Raw genomic sequence first — 8,765 nt, 5'->3', positions numbered from 1 at the left:
CATGCCTGTTATTTCTGTTAAAATAGGAGATCATTGTTATCATGGCTTATGTGATATGGGTGCTAGTGCTAGTGCAATACCTCATTCCTTATACAAAGAAATTATGCATGATATTGCACCTGCTGAGATAGAAGATATTGATGTCACAATTAAACTTGCCAATAGAGATACTATTTCACCAATGGGAATTGTTAGAGATGTTTAAGTCTTGTGTGGGAAAACTAAATATCCTGCTGATTTTCTTGTTCTTGGTTCCCCACAAGATAGCTTTTGTCCCATTGTATTTGGTAGACCCTTCTTAATTAATGCTACCATAGATTGCAAAAGGGATGTTGTTACTATCGGTTTAGATGATATGACTCATGAATTTAATTTTTCTAAATTTAGTAGACAACACCGTGAAGAAGAATTACCTAGTAAGGATGAAATTATCTGTCTTGCTTCTATTGATGTACCTCCTAGTGATCCTTTAGAACATTATTTGCTAGACCATGAAAATCATATGTTTATGAATGAAAGAAGGGAAATAGATGAAGTATTAATTAAACAGGAACCTATTCTGAAAAACAATTTACCTGTTGAAATGTTAGGGGATCCTTCTCCACCCAAGGGTGATCCCGTGTTTGAGCTTAAACCATTGCCTGATACTCTTAAATATGCTTATCTTGATGAGAAAAACATATATCCTATTATTATTAGTGCTAACCTTTCAGAGCATGAGGAAGAAAGATTATTGAAAACTCTGAAGAAGCACCATGCTGCCATTGGGTATACTCTTGATGATCTTAAGGGCATTAGTCCCACTCTATGTCAACATAAAATAAATTTGGAAGAAGATGCAAACCAGTTCATGATCATCAACGACGGCTGAATCCTAAAATGAAAGAAGTGGTAAGAAAGGAAATACTAAAGCTCCTTAAAGCAGGTATAATCTATCCCGTTGTTGATAGTCAGTGGGTAAGCCCTGTCCATTGTGTCCCTAAGAAGGGAGGTATTACTGTCGTTCCTAATGATAAAGATGAATTGATTCCTCAAAGAATTATTAGGTTATAGGATGGTAACTGATTTCCATAAATTAAATAAGGCAACTAAAAAGGATCATTACCCCTTACCTTTTATCGATCAAATTCTAGAAAGATTATCCAAACATACACATTTTTTCTTTCTAGATGGTTATTTTGGTTTCTCTCAAATACCTGTGTCAGCCAAGGATCAATCAAAGACTACTTTTACTTGCACTTTTGGTACTTTTGCTTATAGAAGTATGCCTTTTGGTTTATGTAATGCACCTGCTACCTTTCAAAGATGCATGATGGCTATATTCTCTGACTTTTGTGAAAAGATTTGTGAGGTTTTCATGGACGACTTTTCCGTCTATGGATCTTCTTTTGATGACTGGTTAAGCAACCTTGATCGAGTTTTGCAGAGATGTGAAGAAACTAATCTTGTCTTGAATTGGAAAAGTGCCACTTTATGGTTAATGAAGGTATTGTCTTGGGGCATAAAGTTTCTGAAAGAGGTATTGAAGTTGATAAAGCCAAGGTTGATGCTATTTAAAAGATGCCATGTCCCAAGGACATCAAAGGTATAAGAAGTTTCCTTGGTCATGCCGGTTTTCATAGGAGGTCCATTAAGGACTTCTCAGAAAAATCTCGGCCTCTGACTAATTTATTAAAAAAAGATATACCACTTGTCTTTGATGATGATTGTGTAGAAACATTTGAAATACTTAAGAAAACATTGATCTCTGCACCTATTGTTCAGCCACCTGATTGGAATGTACCCTTTGAAATTATGTGTGATGCTAGTGATTATGATGTAGGTGTTGTTCTAGGGCAAAGAGTTGATAAGAAATTAAATGTTATTCAATATGCTAGTAAAACCATAGACAATGCTCAAAGAAATTATGCTACCACTGAAAAAGAATTCTTAGCGGTTGTATTTGCTTGTGATAGGTTCAGACCTTATATTGTTGATTCTAAAGTAACTATTCACACTGATCATGCTGCTATTAACTATCTTATGGAAAAGAAAGATGCTAAGCCTAGACTTATTAGATGGGTTCTCTTGCTACGAGAATTTGATTTGCATATTGTTGATAGAAAGGAGCTGAGAACCCCATTGCAGACAACTTGTCTAGGTTAGAAAATGTGCTTGATGACCCACTTCCTATTGATGATAGCTTTCCTGATGAGCAATTAAATGTCATAAATGCTTCTCATACTGCTCCATGGTATGCTGAATATGCTAATTACATTGTTGCTAAGTTTATACCACCTAGTTTCACATACCAGCAAAAGAAAAAGTTCTTCTATGATTTGAGGCATTACTTTTGGGATGATCCACATCTTTATAAAGAAGGAGTAGATGGTGTTATTAGACGTTGTGTACCTGAGCATGAACAAGTGTCACTCTGAAGCTTATGGAGGACACCATGCTGGAGATAGAACTGCACATAAGGTATTACAATCTGGTTTTTATTGGCCTACTCTCTTCAAGGATGCCCGTAAGTTTGTCTTATCTTGTGATGAATGTCAAAGAATTGGTAATATTAGTAGATGTCAAGAAATGCCTATGAACTATTCACTCGTTATTGAACCATTTAATGTTTGGGGCTTTGACTATATGGGACCCTTTCCTTCCTCTAATGGATATACACATATTTTAGTTGCTGTTGACTATGTTACTAAGTGGGTAGAAGCTATTCCAACTAGTAGTATTGATCATAACACTTCTATTAAAATGCTTAAAGAAGTTATTTTTCCAAGATTTGAAGTCCCTAGATATGTAATGACTGATGGTGGTTCACATTTCATTCATGGTGCTTTCCGTAAAATGCTTGCTAAATATGATATTAATCATATAATTGCATACCCTTATCATCCTTAGTCTAGTGGTCAAGTAGAATTGAGTAATAGAGAGCTCAAATTAATTTTGCAAAAGACTATTAATAGATCTAGAAAAAATTGGTCCAAGAAACTTGATGATGCATTATGGGCCTATAGAACTGCATATAAAAATCCTATGGGTATGTCTCCGTATAAAATGGTTTATGGAAGAGCAGGTCACTTACCTCTCGAACTAGAACACAAGGCATATTGGGCTATTAAAGAACTCAATTATGATTTCAAACTTGCCGGTGAGAAGAGGTTATTTGATATTAGCTCACTTGATGAATGGAGAACCCAAGCCTATGAAAATGCCAAGTTGTTTAAAGAAAAAGTTAAAAGATGGCATGACAAAAGGATACAAAAGTGTGAGTTTAATGTAGGTGATTATGTATTGCTATACAACTCTCGTTTAAGATTTTTTTGCAGGAAAACTTCTCTCTAAATGGGAAGGTCCTTACGTTATCGAGGAGGTCTATTGTTCCGGTGCCATAAAAATCAACAACTTCAAAGGCACAAATCCGAAGGTGGTGAACGGTCAAAGAATCAAACATTATATCTCAGGTAATCCCATAAATGTTGAAACCAATATTATTGAAACCGTAACCCCAGAGGAATACATAAGGGACACTTTCCGGAACGTTTCAGACTCCGAAAAGGAATATGTATGTGGTACGGTAAGTAAACCGACTCCAAAACAGTTTTAAGGCAATATTTCTCCGTTTTGGAATATTTAGAAAAATAGAAAAATAAGTAGCAGTCCGGGAAGGACACTACTACGTCTTGAGCTTGCGTTGGTTTTCCCCGAAGAGGAAGGGATGATGCAGCAGAGTAGCGTAAGTATTTCCCTCAGTTTTTGAAAACCAAGGTATCAATCTAGTAGGAGCCCAGCTCAAGTCCCTCATACCTGCACAAAGCGATAGCTACTCGCAACCAACGCGATTAGGGGTTGTCAATCCCTTCACGGTCACTTACGAGAGTGAGATCTGATAGATATAATATTTTTGGTATTTTTGGTATAAAGATGCAAAGTAAAAAGTAAAAGCAAAGTAAAAAAAGCAAAGCAAGATTAAAGTGATGGAGATTGATATGATGAGAATAGACCCGGGGGCCATAGGTTTCACTAGTGGCTTCTCTCAAGAGCATAAGTATTCTACGGTGGGTGAACAAATTACTATTGGGCAATTGACAGACTTGAGCATAGTTATGAGAATATCTAGGCATGATCATGTATATAGGCATCACGTGCGTGACAAGTAGATCGAAACGATTCTGCATCTACTACTATTTCTCCACTCATGGACCGCTATCCAGCATGCATCTAGAGTATTAAGTTAAAAACAGAGTAACGCCTTAAGCAAGATGACATGATGTAGAGAGATAAATTCATGCAATATGAAATAAACACCATCTTGTTATCCTCGATGGCAATGATACAATACGTGCCTTGCTGCCCCTTCTGTCACTGGGTAAGGACACCGCAAGATCGAACCCAAAGCTAAGCACTTCTCCCATGGCAAGAACTACCAATCTAGTTGGCCAAACCAAACGGATAATTCAAAGAGACTTGCGAAGATAACCAATCATACATAAAAGAATTCAGAGAAGATTCAAATATTATTCATAGATAGACTTGATCATAAACCCACAATTCATCGGTCTCAACAAACACACCGCAAAAAGAAGATTACATCGAATACATCTCCACAAGAGAGGGGGAGAACTTTGTATTGAGATTCAAAGAGAGAGAAGAAGCCATCTAGCTACTAACTATGGACCCGAAGGTCTGAGGTAAACTACTCACACTTCATCGGAGAGGCTATGATGATGTGATGCCCTCCGTGATGACGGCCCTCTTCCGGCGGAGCTCCGAAACAGGCCCCGAGATGGGATCTCGTGGATATAGAAAGTTGCGGCGGTGGAATTAGGTTTTTGGCTCCTGTTTTGATCATTTGGGGGTACGTGTGTATATATAGGAGGAAGAAGTACGTCGGAGGAGCAACGCGGGGCCCACGAGGCAGGGGGCGCGCCCTAGGGAGGGCCCACCCTCGTGACCGCCTCTTTTGTTCCTTGGAGCAGGGTCCAAGTCTCCTGGATCACGTTCGGTGAGAAAATCACGTTCCCGAAGATTTTATTCCGTTTGGACTCCATCTGATATTCCGTTTCTTTGAAACACTGAAATAGGCAAAAAAACAGCAATTCTGGGCTGGGCCTCCGGTTAATAGGTTAGTCCCAAAAATAATATAAAAGTGGAAAATAAAGCCCAATATAGTCCAAAATAGTAGATAATATAGCATGGAGCAATAAAAAATTATAGATACGTTGGAGACATATCAGGCATCCCCAAGCTTAATTCCTGCTCGTCCTCGAGTAGGTAAATGATAAAAAGAGAATTTTTGATGCGGAGTGCTACTTGGCATAATTTCAATGCAAATCTTCTTAATTGTGGTATGAATATTCAGATTAGAAAGATTCAAGACAAAATTTTATATTGACATAAAAATAATAATACTTCAAGCATACTAATAAAGCAATTATGTCTTCTCAAAATAACATGGCCAAAGAAAGTTATCCCTATAAAATCATATAGTCTGGCTACGCTCCATCTTCACCACACAAAGTATTCAAATCATGCACAACCCCGATGACAAGCCAAGAAATTGTTTCATACTCTAACTTTTTCAAAACTTTTTCAATCTTCACGCAATACATGAGCGTGAGCCATGGATATAGCACTATAGGTGGAATAGAATGGTGGTTGTGGAGAAGACAAAAAGGAGAAGATGGTCTCACATCAACTAGGCGTATCAACGGGCTATGGAGATGCCCATCAAAAGATATCAATGTGAGTGAGTAGGGATTGCCATGCAACGGATGCACTAGAGCTATAAGTATATGAAAGCTCAGAAAGAAACTAAGTGGGTGTGCATCCAACTTGCTTGCTCACGAAGACCTAGGGCAATTTTTGAGGAAGCCCATCATTGGAATATACAAGCCAAGTTCTATCATGTAAAATTCCCACTAGTATATGAAAGTGATAACATGAGAGACTCTCTACTATGAAGATCATGGTGCTACTTTGAAGCACAAGTGTGGTTAAAGGATAGTAACATTGTCCCTTCTATCTTTTTCTCTCATTTTTTTATTTGGGCCTTTTCCCTTTTTCATGGCCTCTTTTTATTTGGGCTTCTTTGGCCTCTCTTTTTATTTATTTATTTTATTTTTCGTCTGGAGTCTCATCCTGACTTATGGGGGAATCATAGTCTCCATCATTCTTTCCTCACTGGGACAATGCTCTAATAATGATGATCATCACACTTTTATTTTTCTTATAACTCAACAATTCCAACTCGATACTTAGAACAAGATATGACTCTATGTGAATGCATCCGGTGATGTACCGGGATATGCAATATGACAATGTTGGAGTGTGTCATGATGAACTAGATGGTGGAAAGTTGCATGGCAATATATCTCGGAATGGCTATGGAAATGCCATAATAGGTAGGTATGGTGGCTGTTTTGAGGAAGGTATATGGTAGGTGTATGATACCGGCGAAAGGTGTGCGGTATTAGAGAGGCTAGCAAAGGTGGAAGGGTGAGAGTGCGTATAATCCATGGACTCAACATTAGTCATAAAGAACTCATATACTTATTGCAAAAATCTAGAAGTTATCGAAGCAAAGTATTACGCGCATGCTCCTAGGGGGATAGATTGGTAGGAAAAGACCATCGCTCGTCCCCGACCGCCACTCATAAGGAAGACAATCAATAAATAAATCATGCTCCGACTTCATCACATAAGGGTTCACCATACGTGCATGCTACGGGAATCACAAACCTTAACACAAGTATTCTTTAAATTCACAACTACTCAACTAGCATGACTTTAGTATTATCACCTCCATATATCAAAACAATTATCATGCTTCAATCTTTTCTTAGTATTCAACACAATCAAAAGAAAGTTTCACAAATCTTGAATACCAAGCATATTATTATTAAGCAAATTACCATGCTATTTAAGAGACTCTTAAAATAATTTAAGTGAAGCATGAGAGGTCAATAGTTTCTTTAAAACAAATCCACCACCGTGCTCTAAAATATCTAAGTGAAGCACATAGAGCAAAATTATAACGCTCAAAAGATATAAGTGAAGCACATAGAGCAAAACTACTACGCTCAAAAGATATAAGTGAAGCACATAGAGCATTCTATAAAATTTTAATTCATGTATGGCTCTCTCAAAAGGTGTGTACATCAATATGATTGTGGCATACTAAGACACAAAGACACAAATAATACAAGACGCTCCAAGCAAAACACATATCATTTTGGTGAATAAAAATATAGCTCCAAGTAAATTACCGATGGAAGTGGACCAAAGAGGGGATGCCTTCCGGCGCATCCCTAAGCTTTGACTTCTTGGTGTCCTTGGATTATCTTGGGGGTGCCATTGGCATCCCCAAGCTTAGGATCTTGCCACTCCTTGTTCCATGATCCATCAAAAGAATTCACCCAAAACTTGAAAACTTCACAACACAAAACTCAAAATAGAAAACTCGTGAGCTCCGTTAGCGAAAGAAAACAAAAGACCACTTCAAGGTACTGTAATGAACTCATTATTTATTTATATTGGTGTTAAACCTACTGTATTCATACTTCTCTATGGATTATAAACTATTTTACTAGCCATAGATTCATCAAAATAAGCAAACAACACACGGAAAACAGAATCTGTCAAAAACAGAACAGTCTGTAGTAATCTGTAGCTAGCGCAAGATCTGGAACCTCAAAATTCTAAAATAAATTGATGGACGTGAGGAATTTATCTATTAATAATCTACAAAAAGAATTATCTAAATATCACTCTTCAAATAAAAAATACAGCAGTTCTCGTGAGCGCTAAAGTTTCTGTTTTTTACAGCAAGTTCAACAAGACCTTCCACAAGTCTTCCCAACGGTTCTACTTGGCACAAACACTAATTAAACACAAAAAACACAACCAAAACAGAGTCTAAATAATTTATTTATTACTAAACAGGATTAAAAGGCAAGGAATAAAAATAAAATTGGGGTGCCTCCCAACAAGCGCTATCGTTTAACGCCCCTAGCTAGGCATAAAAGCGAGGATAGATCTAGGTATTGCCATCTTTGGTAGGCAATTCTTCGACGAGGCATCTATTTTCCTTAGGAATTTATTTCTTTCTAGTGATTATCATATTTTTAGGCACAAGATCAAAAAATTCATTTTTAGCAATCAGTTCCTTAATGATAGCAAAAAGATTAGGATGAATACTTATAGATTTAAGATCCGTAGTTTCCTTACTAGATGATTCAGCCTTATTTTTAGGAACATACGTAAGCATGGAAATTTTAGTAGGAGGACTTGGAGTATTCTTTACGGAAGAAAAAGCGGTTCCCAAGTTTGTAATGATACCCTCAAGTTTATCAATTCTAGTAGAATCTAAGTTTATCTTCTCATTAACTATGGGTCCCTTTTCCTTAATATTTTTCAGAGTCATTCCTACCTTAGATCCATATTGAGTAATTTGATTGTGGATCTTTTTATCTAGATTTTCAATTGATTCAATAGTAGCAAATTTATTTTCAATAATTTCAAGTCTTTGCATAACATGCTCCAAAGTTAACGTGGTTCCATTAACCAAAAGAGGTGGTGAGCCAAATAAATTTAGTATAGCATTATAAGAATCAAAAGTATGGCTACCCAAGAAGGTCCCTCCAGTAATGGTATCGAGGATATATCTATACCAAGGATTAATACCTACATAAAAATTGCGGAGAAGAACTAAGGTAGATTGCTTCCTGGTAGATCTATTTTGAGCATTGCAAATTCTATACCAAGCATCTTTTAGA

The sequence above is a fragment of the Triticum dicoccoides genome, chromosome 2A (genome assembly GCF_002162155.2).
Source record: "Triticum dicoccoides isolate Atlit2015 ecotype Zavitan chromosome 2A, WEW_v2.0, whole genome shotgun sequence".
NCBI lineage: Eukaryota > Viridiplantae > Streptophyta > Magnoliopsida > Poales > Poaceae > Triticum > Triticum dicoccoides.
This window is presented reverse-complemented; position numbering follows the sequence as displayed.